Raw genomic sequence first — 20140 nt, forward strand, 5'->3', positions numbered from 1 at the left:
AAGTTTCGAAAATAAAAATTCGGGTCTTTCACCTGGTCACATGGAGAAGTAAGAAGCAGGCTATTGTTGCAAGGTCCAGTGCAGAAGCTGAACATAGAGCTATAGCATTGGGAATTTATGAACTTCTATGGTTGTGCAGATTAATAGAAGAGTTAAAGTTGGTTGAAACAACAAATATATCTTTATTTTGTGATAGTAAAGCAGCCATCAGTATTACGAACAATCCAGTCCAGGATGATCGAACTAAGCACATAGAGATTGATCGTCACTTTATAAAAGAGAAGATAGTTGAAGGTTTTATAAGTGTCTCTTATATAGTTTCAAAAGAGCAACTAGCTGATGTTTTCACAAAGGGTTTGCATAGCAAGTTGTTTCATCGTTAGTTTGCAAGTTGGGCATGAGTAATATCTATGCACCAACTTGAGGGGGAGTGTTGAAATCTTTGTGATTAAAGTAAGTATTGTGTTTCCTAGTTTAGGTTTATTCCTAATTAGTTTAAAGATTGTGTTTTCTAGTTTAGGTTTATTCCTATTTAGATTACTTGCTATATTGGAACAATTTTTTGTATATATATAGTGGACTAGAGGTTGAAAAATATAACACAATTGAAACAAATAAAACATATTCTTTCCTTTAATTTCTACAGTTTATATATATATATATATATAAATTTTTTTTTTTTGTGGCCTACTACGGGTTTTAGTAGCTTTAAGCCTACTCAGGTCCTAGTGCTGATCCAGCCCAAGGTAACGAATCGTGACAGAATTTATTCATCTACATCGAGTTTCTCAGTGATTCAAAAAAATTTCACATTCTTGAAGCAAATGAATATATTTAGTATTTATAATTTCTAAGTTGAAGCTGCCTTAACTAGCACATTGAGAATTATCTACACCATTTCGATGAAAAACTTAAATGCGTGAAGAAATTGGTAGAAGGATAGACATCATCATCTATCACTTTTTGTTTCAAAGGTTTAAGCAAACATACTTGTAGCCATTATAAGCAACACAGTACGCAAAGTCTGTTGTAGATGAATCTTCAAACCCAAAAATATCAGATAAGAGAAGTATGCCAATTCCACTGTTATTTTTCATTGCCTTGAAGAGGTAAGCACGGATTGTATCAACACCATCACCTATTGACAGTTCCATTCCATTGACTAACTCGCATGCCTCATCATTTACGTCATCTTCAACTTTCAACAAATTACAAGAAACTTTATGGGAGACATTCTCTGTAGGGCACCTTTTGGTGAAATGACCTCGAGAGTTAGAAGAACTTTGGAGTTAAACGTACTTGCTTGAGGGAAACAAAACCATGCGAATCTTGTCCAAATTCAATATGGACAGAATTGACTTGATATAAAATGAACAATTTCTCTAGTGGTTGGAGTCAGGACGTGATAGAAACTCAGGGCTTTGTCAATGATTTATCGACTGAAGTGAGTTATTAAGGAAAATGGGTAGATTTTCTTTTTCTTTTTAGAAAAAAAAAAAAGAAAAGAAAAGAGAAGAAAGGAAAACCGGAGAGATTAGATATCATAAAATTGAATTTTATAATTCCTTTTACTTATAAAAAATTGTACATGTAATTAAAAATTAAAAAAAAATATATTGGTGAAGATTTTTTTTTTTGGCTAAATACATAATTTCACCCCTGAACTTTATAACCTTAACCTTATGGCACCTTGAACTTTGCAAATGATTTATCATGCATTTGAACTTGTAAATTTTTATAATATTACGCCCTTTTTGACACTAATATAAATAATATTGAGGTTTTTTCGCTTTTATATGTAAGATATCGACTTGATATGTAGTTAGCATAATTTTTGCGATAATAATTTTTAGCAAATGTAACTTTTAATGAGTGTTTAATTGATCTAAATTTTACAAGTTGAAGTGTTCAGTAGAGTAATTTTAACAATTGAAGTATTTAATAGATGTAGTTTTATAAGTTAAAGTGTTTGATGAGTCAAAGTAAAAGTTGAGAGTGCCACAAGGTTGAAGTTGCAAAGTTCAGCGGTGAATTTATATATTCTGCCCAATTTTTAGCTTAAAATATAATTAATTCATCAAATCATAAAAAAATAGTTGTCCAAAAATGAAACTAAGTTAAATGCTTCTAAAAAAAAAAAAAAGTTAAATCAAAGCTTAGATATATTTATAAAGCAACACGATATACAAAATAAAATAAAATAATTAATTACTTCTCGAATTTCAGCCATATATGTGGTGGATAGAAGGTGACTACAGTTTAAATATAAACCATAATCTTGCTCTTAATTTGATGATGAAGGCGGTCACAAAGATTTGTACTGTCCAAAAGTTTCTTCTTTGCTTCATTCATTTCATAACAAACAAAATCCATATTCCAGAATAGAGAGAATTGAGATTGATTGAGGGTAAGAGAGAAATTGATTGTTTTAAACAAAAAGTGCCTATTTTAGGAGAAAATAATTTATTACTCCATAAAATTTGAATTTATGGCAGAACATTTGCCATAACTGAAATAAAATTATGTTAATTGAAGTCATACATATTTAAAGAAATAAATTAAAATATTATCGATACAACTTTTGAAATTTTTATTCTTCATTTTGATTTCTCAATAAAATATATAAACAAAGAAAACAAACATTTAATGCACAAAATCCAAAATAAATATTTGTAATCCAATTCATTATACATTTTTGTAAATATGGTTGGTTATTAAAATTTAATATTTTATGTTGATGCATTTATTTTGCCTCATGCGTTAGAAGGAAACAAAATGAAGAATTCTTTAAAGAACTTTTGAAATTGTAATGCTTTATTTTCATTACCGACAAAAATTAGAAATAAAAAAAGTAATTGAAACACTTATTAACGTACAAAATCTCATAAATCTATCAATGATCTCATAAACATTTCTGTAATCTAATTCTCATATCTTTTTTAATAATCATTTTATTACAGAAATTCACAATTTCAATGTTAATCATTGTTCTGAGAAAAGGATCGATCAATGAATCAGTGAAGATAGTAGTTCACTGAATTGGAGACTGACCGAATTCAATACGGTTCAACTGGATTTTTATATATAATATTTTTAAATATATTTGTTAAATAAAATTGAAAATATAGGTTACAAAAAAATTTTAATCTCAAATAAAAACAGTTTCAAATTTGGCTTTTACAAAAAATAAAAAAATAAAAATTAGTAAATAACTTTAAATAAAAAGAATAAAATATGACTAAATTTAATACTAAAAAAATTAATTAATTATCATAAAATATATTATTATTTTTTACATGTGACTTTAAAGTTAGGCAATTTAATTATTTTAATTAACATATTAGGACTTTGACTTTACAAATAAAGAGGCCCAAAAATTTAAAAATTAGTGGGCCCAATTTTTAAGAGCCCAAATTTTAAAAAGGCTCACATTTTATGAAAAATCCAGAATTTAAATCAAATCGATTTTAACCGATCCGGTTCACCGACTTTTAGCTGATTTTCATATGATTTTTACCGGTTCAAGCAGATTTTTAGACTCGATTTTCTTATACAACTCGGACTAGACCACAGTCCAATTTTTTGTTAAACCGATTGGACTGATCGATCTGGCCCGATTTTCAGAATAATGATGTTAATGTATGCACTAGTCCTTGTACCTTACAAGGAAATAAAGTGAGGAAACATTCAAAATTTTCTAAATTGTGATTTTTTACTTTATTAGAGAAGTATAATTTTAATGTTAATGCATGCATTAGTCCGTGTACCTTAGAAGGAAATAAAATGAGAAAATATTCACAAAATTTTCTAAAATTATGATTTTTACTTTCACCGTAGAATTCACAATTTTCTTGTTAATGTATGTACTAATCCTTGTACCTCATGAGGAAATATTAACAAAATTTTTTAAAATTATGTTTTTTACTTTCATTTTCCACCAAAACTAAAAGAAAAATGTTTGAAATCTGAACTATGACATATATATCACCACTAATGAGAATATTTGTAATCTAATTTATTATCCTTTTTCTATAATTTGGATTTATACAAGATCACTTACCAAGAAAAGTAATTAATTATTGAAGAAATCTAACAAAAAAATATGTTCAATTAATCTAATAGAAATCCAACAATTTATTGCTTTCACAAAGATTAAAATTTTAACACATTCATATTTAGAAAAACATCAACAACTTAGCATTTCATAAAAGATAAATAGATATGTGTGTTAAGCAAGTGTGATCAAGCAAGATCTCAAATAAAAAGTAGATAAACACAAGAGATTTATAGTGGTTCGGCACTAACCCGCCTACATCCACTCTTCAAGAACACCTCTTGAGATTCTCCACTATGTTATCTATTTTTAAGAGTAAGAGAGAAACCAACATTACAAAGGAAACATATCAATCACCTAGATTTTACCTTTAACCCATTATATTTTTTAAGGTTCTAGTTAACCTCTGCCATTCTATTTTGTAGAGCTCAGAAAACTCAGATTCAAGATATTAAATCTCATAGAAGAAGGTTGCTTGATAACTCTTACAACTTAGCTTTATACCCAAAGCTACACACAAACGATTTTCATTTGAGAAACTCTAGCCTACAACAAATTACACAAAATTTATATAGACAGAGAGAAAATCAAAGATAAGCACAAGAATAGCAGAATTAAAAATCAGAGAAGAAAATTAAGTGCAGAAACTATTCTTCAAAAATAGTTGTTGAAAACTTCTTTTTTTCATCTTAAAAATATTAAATAAGATTGGAGAAGAAAAAAAATAGCAGGTTGAAGAGAAGAGCTTTGATAAATTTGAAAATTTGGATCTCTTTCTCTTGGTTTGCAATCTGAAGGACTAAGCTTTTCATAGTTAGAGGCATATTCTTCCCATTAGAAAGTCCAATCTTAAAAAATCTATTTACAAGGAAATCTCGCTGACGTGGTGGTTAAAAGAAGAAAGGCTTGAAAGGATATAAAAAATGTGTCAATTATCTATTTGTGTTGATTTTAAGAAAACTAATTTGGTGAAACACAATTTTACTAAAATCAATTGGCTTTTTATTAAAAAGTTACAATTCTATCATAACATAATAATTTTTACAGAAATATTTTTTATTTGACTTTTCTTTCAAAATCTTTTTGCATATACCTCTTATCTTTTGATTTCCATGAACACCAGTCTCAAAGTAATTTTCTCTCTAAAATTTTCAGTCAGAAGTATTTAAAATCAAATTTTGAAAGAATGATTTTAAAATGAATTTTTGTGCTTGTAATCCATATAAATCCCTCTATGCTACATGAGCCCTAATAACCCTTATATACTAACCTTCCTAACTAATAATTCTTCAATTATTCTTCAAGGTATTCAATGATCATCCTTGGGTTATTAGAACATAATCTTCACTTTTTCAATATCAAAAAATTTGTAGAAAAGACTTTAGCATACAATAAAATAAAATTTATTTATTTTGTTATTCATCAAAGTCTTTAAGGTATGTAACCTTGAGCCAACATTAGAACATTCTTAGTTATGACCAATTAAAAGATTTTAATCTAAAAATATAAATAATATTTGATTAATTGTAATATTTGATATTTGATTTACCTAAAAAACTTAATAATTTATGGTTCATATATATTGATATTACAATTCTATTTAAAAATTAAACTAAATTATATATAGATATTGATTATGATTATTAATTAGTTATTATATTCACGTTGATATCAATTTAAAATCATATTTTAATATTATAAAACATAAATAGTATAAGAGAAAAATTATAACTAATACTATATATTATATAAAAAAATAAATGAGTAATGATAAGGTACAACATACCTCATACTAAAACGCTGGTTGACTTAAAATGGTATGGGATTACATTCATGAAGCCATTTATTAGTAGGATAAAACAAATTTAAAATGAAGATCAAATATACTATCTTTAGAAGCGAGAAGAAAGGGCTCGTTGAAAGGGAAAAGCATTCATGAAGAGAATGTTGATAATGACTGTCACAACGAAGAAAATGCGATGTGGGCTACAGCAGATGATGCTACCAAAGCAAAAATAAAAAGAAGAGTTAAGGAGCTATTTAGAGAATCATATGAAAACCTACTCAACTTCTTCAATCATGCTCCTCAAGAGCCATAAGGTATAGTTTACCCATTATCAAAATGTAAAGACATTACGATTTTATTGAATCGATGGTATAGTAAGATCATTAAATGCATATGATTATATAATTAATAAATTTTAAAGCTTGTTAAAAAGTTTGATATGACTTTGGAAAGATCAATGCAAATAATGAAGTTTTTAAGGTCAAGAAGATTCTAATTTCATATATGCATACATGTCTCTTTATATTTAAATGTTAATTTTGTATTTGTCATAGTAATAAAAAGTAACATGGAGAAGTGGAAGAGGATTGGCAAGAAGAGAGAGGTGAAAGCATGATAATAATGAAAGAGATGAAACTGGAAAGAGATCTGTAAGAAAAGGAAGGCAAAGAAGCACACAAAAAAAGATGAAATGAAAAAAAACCACAAGAAGATGGAGACAAAATGATGATAAGCATGGACATATCAAAATGGAATGAAATCCACAAGAAAATGGAGGAAAAAGTATAATAGAAAAGAAAACATGGAATGGAAAGAAATTTGCTAAAAATGGGAGGCAAAAGCATGATAGGAAAACAATAGATAGTACTGGAAGGAAATCTGCAAAAGAGGGAGGTGGAAGGATGAAAAAAATAGAAAGATGAAAGTGGAAGGTAATCTACAAGAAAAGGGAAGCAAATGCAAAGAAAGGATGAAAGTAAAAGAAAATCCATAAGAAAAGGGAGGCAAAAGCATGATAGGAAAATAAAAGATAATAATGGAAGATAATTGACAAGAAGAGAGGCAAAACTATCATCATTGATGATAATCCAGATAGTGAATCACTTTCGATATCAGATGATTTTGACAATGAAGTTATGCTTATAGATAATCCGGTCTACTATGATTTTCACTCTTTTTAACTAAGTCTTGCCTAGAAACTTTGATTTCAAAATAGAAAGGCTTAAAAAATTACTATTATAGTTATTGGTTCTTATGACTTAGTTACGACAATCAATAGTAGTTTTTTTAGTCTTTTTATTTTGAAATTAAAGTTTCCAGGCAAGATTTAATTACAAAGAGTGAAAATCATAATAGATCGATTATCCATAAGCATAACTTCATCCTCTAAATCATTTGATATTGAAAGTGTGGATTCACTATTTGGGTTATCATCAACGATAATAGTTTTGCCTTTCTCTTCTTGTCATTTATCTTTCATTATTGTCTCTTATTTTCTTATCATGTTTTTGCCTCCCTTTTCTTATGGATTTTCTTCTACTTTCATCTTTTCTTTGCCTTTGCCTTTTTTTTTTTTTTCTTATAGATTACCTTCCACTTTCATCTATTCCATTTTTGTCATCCTTCCATCTCCCTCTTCTTGCATATTTCCTTCCCATACCGTCTAATGGTTTCCTATCATGCTTTTGTCTCCGATTTCTAGTAGATTTTCTTCTATTCCACATTTTCTTTACCTATTATACTTTTCCCTCCATTTTCTTGCAATTTTTTTTTCCATTTTGATCTGTTCCATGCTTGTCATCATTTTGTCTCCATCTTCTTCTGGAATTTTTTTTCTATTTTCATCTTTTTTTTTGCCTACAACTTTTTTGTCTTCCTTTTCTTACAGATCTCCTTCCACTTTCATCTCTTCCATTATTGTCATGCTTTCGCCTCTCTTTTCTTGCCAATCCTTTTCCACTTCTCCCTATTACTTTTTTATTACTATAATAAATATAAAATTAATATTTAAACATAAAGAGATATATATGTATATATGAAATTAGAATGTTTTTAACCTTAAAAACTTCATTATTTGCATTGATCTTCCAAAGTCATCTCAAACTTTTTAACAATTATTAATTATATAATCATATGCATTTAGTAATGTTATTTTACTGTTAATTCTCTAAACCGTGACGTCTTTACTTTTTGGTAGTGAGTAAACTATACCTTATGGCTCTTGAGGAGGATGATCGAAGAAGTTGGGTAGGTTTTCATATCATTCTCTAATAAGCTCCTTAACTCTTCTTTTCATTTTTGCTTTAGTAGCATCATCTGATGTAGCCCACATCGCATTTTCTTCATTGTAATAATCATTGTCAACATTCTCTTCACGAATGCTTTTCCCTTTCAATGATCCCTTTCTTCTCGCTTCTAAAGATTGTATATTTGATCATAATTTTATATTTGTTTTAAGCTATTAATAAATGACTTCATGAATGTAATCCAATACCTTCTTTATCTTTCAACTCATCAATTTTCTCCACAGCCTTTTTCAAGTCGAACATTTTCTGTACATCACATTCACAACAGTTTAATCTAATCTTTAATAGCTTTATTATTTCAATTTTATTAAATACTGAGATGTTTATTTAATCATTCAAAAAAACTGAGTGTCAGATTCAAAATAAGCATCTTAATATTTAATCATTCTTAAAATTGACTACCAACTTCTCTTATTAACTTCAAATTAATGCGTTAAGTGACAAAAACTAATAATATTATATTCTGAATTCTAACTCTAATCCTCGATAATAATTTCATTGCATAGACTTGTATGATGACCTTGTTTGGATATTAATTGTGATTTGCATATGCATAACAGTGAGCTTGAAAAGCTTGATAAATGTAAGAAAATATGTGCAGCAGGAGGAAAACATAAAGAACTTCATCCATGAGCATGATCCTTGTCATAGATCCTATATAAGAAAATTTCAAATACAAACTAAAATAAGTAGCAATTTATTCTCTAATTGCTTAATGAACTTAACTCTAAAATTTGATAAAACTCTAATTACGAATGTAAGAGATAATAGGAGTCTAAAAATTAAGCTTAAATCAAAAGATTGTGTTAATCTCATATTCCTTGATAGCATGATTTCTCCCAATTTCAATAGACGTGACACCCATTAGCAATCAAAGAGATGCATATTTGATGAAACTGATTATGCATTGGCTAAAAGACAAGAAAGACAGGCTGATCACATTTTGTTGGTCACAAAAAAATCAAGAATTAAGAATTACCCATTAATGACAGATCATTCATACCTTAAAAATATATGATGATAGAAATTGAAAAATATCAGATCTCTTGAACTGAATCACCATTAACGCAATATTAAAGCAAAAGCCAAGAAATAGATTAACTTTTTAATCTATTGTTAATGCAAAAGCTAAGAAAATAAAAGGCAGTTTTCTATTCCTTTAACAATTTTCCATGAAATCTGTTATTAAAATCAAATATTAAGTAGTTTTTAAGCAGTAATGAAAATCGAAATGTAAAATCAAAATGGAAAATCACACATAAACAAAAATGCTAGAATAGTTGCTAAAAATCAAAATGTAAGATCAATAAAACATGAGAAATCAAATTAAGTGAATGAGTTTTCTATCAAAAAAGAAAAAGAAATTGGAACCTGGTGACTATGGAACAATTAGGTCACTGGAGAAGCTATATCGATGATGACTTAGGGTTAGAGGAAAGGGGAGATGAGCGGGAGAGTAAATCGATCGATCGATAGCGATAGCGCATGTCAACATTATATAGAAATTGGAATCTAGTGAGTATGGATCAATTAGGTCACTGGAGAAGCCATGAAGGAGGCAGTTGGGAGGAAAAGGTGAATCAATGATGACTTAGGGTCAGAGGAAAGGGGAGAGGAGTAGAAGAACAAATCGATAGACCGGGAGAGATAGCGTAGCGACATTATATAGAGCATACCCTATTTTACTTTTCCAATTTACCGATAAAATTTTTTTTCGGTAACTGACAAAATTTTTATTGGTAAAGTTTTAAAGTTAATAAATTAAATATATATACCGACTAAATTTCACTCGGCCTTTAGTTGACAATTTCATTTACCGATAAATAATTCTGTCGGCTTTCTATCAGAGTTTAGTCCCATAAAATATTAGCGCCAATATTACTTATCGATTACCTATAAAATTATTTTGTTGCAATTAATTACTAAATTACTACCAAATTCTGTCATTTTTTTCTCAATTTAATTCTGTCGTTTTTTCTGTTATGTAGTTAAATACCTATAAAAATAATTTTGTTCGGTAATTTCTATCGGTATATAATAATTTTTCCGTAGTGTAATAGTTACAATGCCTACTTATATTTTAACATTTTCATTACCCATTTGTAAAATTTAACAACTAAATCCAAAAAATCTAAAAAGACAAAATATGTATCATAAATAATATTAAATCTTTAGCACATGTCTTCACATCCTGAATTTTAGTTCCATACAAAGACAACTTAATACAACAATTAAGAAAATAAACTATAAAAAAATTCATAACAAGATATTATATTTACCTTGAAATTAACTAATATTTTCTTTCATAAATAGTCATTCTTTTCTTCATTTCAGATAGCTCCATTGAATGACAATCAAATATAAGTATTTTCACAAAATACTTTCATTAGAAGAAATAAACCAACCGTTATTTGGTAATTTAGCTGGAGCAAAACTTACTTATAATTTTGGACTATGTGTAATAGCAATTTTGGACTATGTGTAATAATAATAATACTAAGAATAAATAGTCATTTTGAAATTAAAATTTAAACTTTGACTATAATGAAAACTAAAAAAAAAAAATAATTGAGACAAAAATTAAAAAGACGAACCTTGTAATGTGATTTTAAGGAGGATAAATAGTATAGAAAACCTTTTTTTTGTTGTATCTTAGTTTCTTATGTTGTAAACAAACCTAATTAACAATTTTTATAATAATTAATATTTATTTTATATAAAAAAAGACTTGCAAGATACACTCTTTTATTTAATAACTAGTCTTTTTTACTTGCAAGATATATTCTTTTAATTTTTTTTTATCTATATAATACTAAAACATAAGTTTTTACTTAGATTAAAATAAATGCAAAATTGCATAATTTATATTAGAATTTGCCGTATAAGTTGCTTATAATGTTACTTCTTATATATTTAATTTTATTTTTTTTATAACGAAGGGGTTTGAAAATAAAATTCAATCCGATTCCCAAGCCTAATCCTTCAGTCCCTAATTTATAAATGCAGATTCTTAAAACTTTAATAATTAAGTGCCCAAAAAGAAAATCAAGTCATACTTAGTCTCCAACCTCCTGCCCTCAACCCAAATCAATATATATATATATACAACTATAATGAAAAATAATAAAAAAAATTCTTTACAGTTAAATAAAGAAAATAAATGAGAAGATGGTCTAAATTGATAATGGTAATTACTTTGACTACAGTAACAGTATTACTTACCCAGTGCACTAAAGAAATGAATATATGCACATACAAATTCGTAAAACCCCAAAAGTGATCTAAAATATAGATATAAAATTCTAGTTTTTTTTCAATTTCAAAAACATTATTTTCTTTTAAATCAAACTGATTTAGAATATAATAGAAAAAATATCTAGAAAATTAAAAATGTTTAATCATAAAGATGCCATCTATTTATTGCAGGGGATATATAAATCTCATACTAAATTAAAGTGATAGTAGTTACAAATTAATTTAGTAACGAAAAAAATAAAAACAAAAAATTTATTAATAATATAACTCTTTTCAAAACTCAACATATAATAAAGAAATAAATTATATTAAAAAATTATCAATTTAAATTTCAAAAATTAACCCCCTCTTTAAGTGGAAAGGTTGCAATTTATTGAAATTTAATGTTGATGGACAAAAAAAATAAAATAAAATACTATTGCTAAGTCAGTAAATGAAAATTACAAAGCAAATTATGCTAAGATCTAATTTTATTTCTCCATTTTTCTAAGTTGCAAATTTAAAATAAATGATTTAATTAATTAATTAATAAAAAAGATTACATAAAAGGAATGGTCTATCCTCTCCAAATAAATCATCAATTTTCCCTACAACTATATAGAAAAAGAAAAGTATACTTTTTCTTTCATATTTTTAAAACAATATGTCCAATCAAAACATACAAACATAAATAAAAAAATAATATTAATAAAAATAATATTTTTTTTATCTCGCTCCTAAATAAAAATATTTTAAATTATAATCAAAATTAATCAAATATTTAATAATAAAATATAAAAATTTTCAAATGTCTCATTATCATGTATATTTATTAAAAAATAAATTTAAAAAAGAATAAACTTAAAATTTTAAAATTCTAATTATTTCTATCTATTTATATAAAAATAATTTTTATAAATTATATCCAAACAAATAATAAAATGTAATTTTTTAATTGGCTTTAACTAAGATTATTTTAGCATATTCTAAATTTCAAACTAAAAAAGATAAAACATAAAATTTTAAAATTCTAATTATCTATATGAATTTATTTAAAAAAAATAATTTTTATAAACTATATCTAATCAAATAATAAATGTAATTTTATAATTTTCTATGACTAAGATTATTTTAGAATATTCCAAACTTCATCAAGGATATTATCGAAAATCTCATTGTTCCCCATATTCTCACATTTATATATAGTATACATAAGAAATGTGGTGATTTGCGTTGCACCCTTTCTCTTTTAAATACAAAGAAACCAAAAAAAAAAAAAAAAATACAAAGAAACCAAAAAAAAAAAAAAAAAAAAAAAAACTCAGCCTTCATGTGGCCGAATAGCACCAATAAGAACAACATTCAACCATCCTCCAACCATAAAAGAGGGAAACTCTATTATCCTCGCTCTATGAACCTTATATGATAAAAAATATAATTTTTTATTTTATCCAATAAAATTTAAGTTTAAATAAGAAATTAAAATAACAAATTAAAATTAAATTATCTTTTTTTTCAAATAAATAAAATTAAACTCAAATAAATAAAATATAACAACTTCAAAAGGTTTGATGAAGAATCTTTTATTTGTTGTATACACCTTTCAAAATGTATAGGTCAACTTGGAACAATTATTAAATTAATTCAATATTTTTTATTTATTTTAGGTTTCTTCAATAATTAATATTATACAAGAATGAAAAAAGTTTGAATAATTAATATTATACAAGAATCGAATTCATATGATTAAATCTATATAATTAATATTATATAAAAAGTTTCAATTAATATAATTTCTCTTTACTTATGGTAAGTGTTCTTGTATAAATCCAAATTATAAAAAAATAATAAATTAGGTTTAAAATATTTCTTATTAGTGGTGACATATATGTGACAGTTTAGTTTTTAAAATTTTTCTTTTTTAGTTTTGGTGGAAAATGAAAGTACAAAATCACAATTTTAGAAAATTTTGTTAATACCTCTTCGCTTTATTTCCTTGTGAGGTACAAGGACCGGTGCATGTATTAAACCAACATTGTGAATTTTTGTAATGAAAGTAAACAATTGATGATTTTTGATAATTTTGTGAATACGCATCACTTTATTTCCTTGTTAGGTATAAGGCTGTGCATGTATTAACACGCAAATTGTGAATTTTCTATAATAGAAATCAAAAATTAAAATTTTAGAAAATTTTGTGAATATTTCCTCATTTACTTCCTTGTGAGATACAAGGATTAGTGCATGCATTAACAATGAATTTCTGTAATAAAATTGAAATATCATAATTTTTGAAAATTTTTTAAATATTCCCTCACTTTGTTTCCTTGTGAAGTACAAAGACTAGTGTATGCATTAACACTAATATTGTGAATTTCTGTAATGAATGCATATTAAATAAAGATATGAAAATTAGATTACAGATTCTTTTATTTTTGAGATTTTCTACCTTAAATTTTTACACTACTTTTATTGGTTTTTAATTTTTGTCACTAATGAAAATAAAAGAATTACAAATATTTCTTATTGGTGCCTGTGGATATTTGGATTTGTGCGTTCAATATTTATATTCGTTGTTTTTAATTTTGGTGAGAAATCAAAAGAAAGAATCACGATTTCGAAAGTTATATATATATAATCTTTTAATTTATTTCTTTAAATATGCATCAGCCAGACATCATGGATGAATACAGGACATTTATCACATTTATTAGTGTCTTTTTTTATTTTGGATTTTCTTCAATAATTAATATTTATATAAGAAAAACTATATAAAAAAAAAAATCAGTTAGTATAATTTCTCTTTAATTATGGCAAATATGACTGTATAAATTCAAATTATACGTCAAAAAATTTTATGGGGATCTCTTAAATTATTTCTATTTCAGCAACAGTCAAAAGTCATATATATACGTGGGACAATGTCAAAGTAATAAACATCTTTTTTTTTCCTTTTAGATTTTACCAGTAATTAATATTTATGAAAGAGTAAAAATATAAAAAAAAGTATTAGCCTCAATTAACATAATTTCACTTCACTTATGGTAAGTGTTCTAGCATAGATTCAAATTTTACAGGGCAATAAATAATTTTCTTCTAAAATAGTTATCGTTTGTTGTTCAAAACCATCAAAAATTGTAATTGAACTTATTTTCTTATCTTTCAATTTCTCTCTCACCCTCCCTCACCCCAATTCTCTTTGTTCTTAAATATGGATTTTCTTTGTTATGAAATTGAAACGACTCGGAAATTTATTTTCACAATTTTTCATTTAAAATTTTAATCATAAATTCTAACCAATGAAATTCAACGGAAAATAATTTTATTATTGCCAACCCAGAACCATAAACCAAGTGGAAATCTTGTAAACCAAGCAAAAATTGAGCCAAACCACTGAATTGAGCCAAACCGATTCAAATCGAACCAAAATTGGCCCAGAAAGCTATAGAAACCCTGCCTTTTCTTTTCTTTTTTCTTCTTCTTCTTTCTTCTTCGGGAGCGTTGTTTCTCCCTCTCCTTGTTTTCGGCGCCGCTCGACTGCAGCAAGGTGGCGACCGACCTCCTTTTCAGTGCTGGACATGATTCCAGCTTTTCCTTCTCAACGATCGGAGCTCCAACAACATGGGTGGAATCTCCGCCTTCCCTCAACGATGCAGTTACAATTTCTGGCAATACCAGGCGATTCCAGCGACGTGAGGCTTCAAAGTGAGTCTCGATCAACTCAACTCCTCCATGCAAACGTTTCCCCTCATGAAGTCCGATGTTTGGCTCAGTCTTGCGAAAACACCATCAAAGGCGGCGGTGCAGCAGCTGTGAAACGACCCAAAAAATTTTCAAAAATTTATCATTTAAAAATTTAATCATAAATTCTAATCAATGAAATTCAGTGAAAAATATTTTATTATTGCTAAACCAAACCTGTAACCAGTTTGAATTTTTCGAAAACCAAGTGAAAAACTCGTAAACCAAGCAAAAAATCGAACTAAATCATTGAATTAAGCCAAACTGGTTCGAATCGAACCGGAATCGACCCAGAAAGTTCAAGAAAGCAGTCTTTTCTTTTTTTTTTTCCTTCTCTTCTTCTTGTTCTTTTCTTCCTCGCCAGTGTCATCTCTTTCCCTCTTCATCGATTTTTCGGCCATCTTAGCTTATAACTGGTCGACTCCAGCTCTTCCTCACCAGCACTACTCTGACGACTCCCCTTCCTATTTCCAGTCGGTTTTAACGCAGAAAGGAGAGGAAGGTTGATTATGTGCAACAATCGGTTTCTCATCAATCCTTGCCGATTTCAGTGGCTTCACGTCATGAGGTGGGCACCAGTCGATCCTTTTCCTCCATATGATCATTTTCCCTCAAATAATTCTAGTGATGGAGCATGGAGGACAAGACCACCATGAGCAATGGAGATACAACTACTTCCGGCTCGATTTCGACCAAACGAGCAACTGGCTCTGCAAACGGACGGTGGATCTGAACTCCTCATGAAATTGTGAGTCGAACGGTGTGATCACTGTAAAATTCTTGGCGATATCGATTTTCCGGCCACCATGCATGGCGGTAGTTCGGCGACCGACCGACAAGTCTCCGGCGAGGCCCCAAGAGGAAAAATCGTCTTCTCCTCACGCAGATTGTGGAATCGTAGTCTGATTTTTGATTAGTGCGCTCTAAATTATTGGTTGACTTAGTTGATTTTTTGAATAAATAGTTAGTTGAAGACTTTGAAATGTTAGGCAGAATGTTGGATCTGTCATGTGGACTCAAAATATGCAATTAGAATTGTTTAGCTACTTAATTCTATATATGTGGAAACATAGTTAATAAACTTAGAATAGTTAATAAACTACGAAGTAATGCAAATTTGGTACATAGGCTTCTAAGGTGAAAAATCACAGAAATGGATGAAATAGTAGTTAGCGTGATCTCAGAAAGACTTAGTCAATTAATTAGATGATTCTTAATTTAGTTTAACTAGAATCGATTACTGTTGTGAGTTAAAGTTGAGGAAGTTTAGTTCTATATAAATACAACCTTGAACCTTAATACTTCGAAGTATAAATTATAAACCTAAGAACAAGCAACTACTGTTCTTAATTAAAATACAATTTAATTGTTAGTAAAAGAATGTACTAACTATAGCTCAAATATGGATGAGTTGAGCTATTCACTATAAAAGGAAAAATAACTATTTGTGGTTTGTTTATTTTGATAATGTAATTATATAGCATTTTTATAAACTAAGAATATGACGTTAGTTGATATTAATTATGAATTGAGTAAATGTTTAGATGAATGAATATTGGTTATCGCGGACGTGATTAGTTGTTGTGAAGTTGGGCTATGAAAATTTATTATTGTATGGTGATATGGCTATTAAAGGAGGATGGGGAATTTGACTTAATTGGTTGCCCAATGGATGGGCTTTGTGGGTTGAATGGATATTTAATGAGATTATTGATATTTAAATAGGTGGATAGTCCTATTTGTGGGGGAGATTCTATTAAAATTTTGATAGAATCTCGATTAGCTTTACTTGTTAAATAGGTTATTGGATTATATAGGACAAGCCTTTATTTTTTTTATTTAACGGAGTAATTTATTCAATTCTTTTCTCCCCTTTGAATTTCCATTTCGTTTAGATCATTCTAGTTGGTTCACTAATTTGATAAGTTAGAATCGAAATTTGAGTCTTTTCCCATCTAGTATAGAAAATAATAATAAATAGTGCATTACCGGTTGCATCATACATAATCATTACTATATAGAGCTTGGTCTTCAATTATTTATTTTTATTATTTATTTTTGTTTCAAGCAACAATTATTATATTATATTATTATTTAATACTCTTATATTTGTTTGAATTGGTATGTGAATGTACATTTGCACTCCTGCATGATAGGGTTTAATTAATTAATATGCTTGCATTTAATTGCGATGTTTGATTATTTGTGTTGTGACATTGCTATGCCTTGTTTGTGTGGAATTGGGATGAAGTAGGTCAGAATGGGTTTGTGGACGGTTTTGGAAATGATGAAAATATGGAATTCGACCGTTGGCTATGTATGGGGAGATCGGCGCCCCATGTGCACCTGATGATATGGATTATATGGAAAACCACAGGGTGGCCTCCTATTGGTATGGAAAAGAAAAGAGAGTATAAAAAAAAAAAAAAAAGAGAGAGAGAGAAAGAATGAATGAATGAAATGAAAAGAGAGGACTGGTCAAATGAGGATTAGACCGGTCGGCCAGGTATAGGGGATTGACTCCCTGGTGCACACGTCATGAGAGGATGGACCACGTGTGAGGACGGCTCATCGGAGGTTTCGGTGACGCCACTAACAAATCTCCACGTGTTTGATTACTTGAAGGTGTGATTATTTGTGGGTGTTGATGATGTGCCCTTTGTTTGATTGGATAAGTGTTCATTTTAGTATTATAGGAAGCATTTTGTGCGAATGCTTGTGTTATGCAATAATCACAATTTATTATTAGACTCACATTTCTTTGTTTAACTTTTCCACATTGTAGACACTTCTTTGTTCCGGTTAAAGCTCTGTCTCCTTCCCCGCAGAGCTAGAAAAGTAACTTTTAGAATCTATAATTATTTAAGTTATGAAGCTATATGTATTAAAATATTTTTATATTTATCTGTTAGTGAACTCCGCAGTTGTAGGATTGTAACCGATAAATTGATGAGGAGATGTAGTTATTTATTTTTGTGAATGCATGAATCTGTTAGCCACATTAAGTATGCTTTGTATTATAATTGGGCCCAAACTATAAAATGTTTAAGACGTTACATTTGGGCCAAAGTATAATATAACTATGAGATTGATCATGCATGGCAATATGGGCTGATTGATTAGAATTCATATTGATATGGTTGAATTTTAGTGGTTTAGGCTTATTACGGGCCTCAGGGACCTTATGCTTACTTAGGCCCTAGTGCCAGTCCGGCTCATGGTTCCGGGTCGTGACAGGCTATCGAGCTTGATTTCGGTTAGTTGGCTCGTCAAACTCATAAACAGATGATGGATTTGAGCTCCTTATAAAATTTCCAGTCGGGTGGTGGAAGTCTTGCAAATTTTTGGGCAGGATCGACTCTCCGGCCACCCTGAACGGCGATGCTGGCAGAGGTCTGGTGATCGGCCGGCGAGTCTCCGGCGAGGCCTCAAGAGACAGAATCATCTTCTCCTCATGCAAATCGTGGAATCGTAGTCCGATTTTCGATTGGTATGCTCTAAGACTTAGTTCCTTATTTTTGGTATAAATTCCAAATTTAAAATTATTGGTTGATTATGTTGATTTCGAATAAATAGTTAATTGAAGGACTTTGAAATATTAGGTAGAATGTTGGATTTGTCATGTGGATTCCAAATATTCAATTAGAATTGCAACCTGACCTCGATTAATAATTAAATCGTTCATTAGCGCATATTTTGTGTATATACTTTTAAAATTGAAAATGTCCAGAACTCAGTTATCCTTGTATTGCCTAACTGACCTGTTACAAGGTAGCTAATAATCAGAAACTACGTAGAATTGTTTAGCTACTTAATTCTACATATGTGGAAACATAGTTAATAAACTAAGAATAGTTAATAAACTACGAAGTAATGCAAATTTGGTACATAGGCTTCCAAACCGAAAAATCGCTGAAATGGATGAAATAGCAGTTAGCATGACCTTAGAAAGACCTAGTCAATTAATTAGATAATTGTTAATTTAGTTAACTAGAATCGATTACTGTTGTGAGTTAAAGTTAAGGAAGTTTTAGTTCTATATAAATACAACCTTGAACCTTAATAATTCCAAGTATAAATTATAAACCTAAGAAAAAGCAACTATTGTTCTTCTTTGAAATACAATTTAATTGTTAGTAAAAGAATGTACTAAGCTGTAGTTCAAATATGGATGGGTTGAGCTATTCACTATAAAGGGAGAAAGAACTATTTGTGGTTTGTTTATCTTGATAATGTAATTATATAGCGTTTTGATAAACTAAGAATATGATGTTAGTTGGTATTAATTATGAATTGAATAAATGTTTAGATGAATGAATAATGGTTATGGCAGACGAGATTTGTTGTTATGAATTGCCTAATGGATGGGATTTGAGAATTTATTATTGAATTGTAGGTTTAAGTAGATGGTTTAATCCAATTTTTAGGGGAGGTTTCGCCAAAATTTTGACATAATCTAAATTAGTTTTACTTGTAAATAGGTTGTAGGATTTATTTAGGATAATCCTTTATTATTATTTAGGAGAATGCTTTATTTAATTCTTTCCTTTCCTTCCAATTTCATTTCATTAGAATCACTCTAGTTGGTTCACTGATTCGACAAGTTAGAATCGAAACTTGAGTCTTTTCCCATCTAGTGTAGTAAATAATAATAGATAGTATTTACCATTTGCATCATACATAAATTCATTACTATACAGAGTTTTGTCTTTATTTATTTATTTATTTTCAAGTACCACCAATTATATTATGTTATTATTTAATACTTTTATATTCATTTGAGTTGGTATAAGAATGTGTATTTGCGCTCTTGCGTGTATTTGCATTCTTGCATGCATTTAATTGCATTGTTTGATTAGTTGTGCTGTGACATATATTTGCCTTATTTGCATGGAATTGGGATAAAGTGGATCACCATGGGTTTATAAGGGCAATCTTCGATACTGTTAGCCATGTATAGGGAGATCGGTGCCCCCGTGGGCATCTGATGATATGGATTATATGGAAAACCACAGTGTG

The 20140-nt window shown here is 28.6% G+C and overlaps 1 long non-coding RNA gene across 1 annotated transcript; it reads right to left on the reverse strand.

Moving 5' to 3' along the window:
- Positions 1-4174: 4174 nt before the first annotated feature.
- Positions 4175-6721, reverse strand: LOC149493846 (uncharacterized). Its single transcript, XR_016322496.1, has 2 exons — positions 5841-6721; positions 4175-4600 (listed from the first exon to the last, which is right to left on the reverse strand). It is a non-coding gene; the product is annotated as an uncharacterized LOC149493846 (long non-coding RNA).
- Positions 6722-20140: the final 13419 nt, after the last annotated feature.

This window comes from Jatropha curcas, chromosome 9 (assembly GCF_041381405.1).
Source record: "Jatropha curcas cultivar XTBG-Jc1 chromosome 9, XTBG_Jcur_1.0, whole genome shotgun sequence".
Lineage (NCBI taxonomy): Eukaryota > Viridiplantae > Streptophyta > Magnoliopsida > Malpighiales > Euphorbiaceae > Jatropha > Jatropha curcas.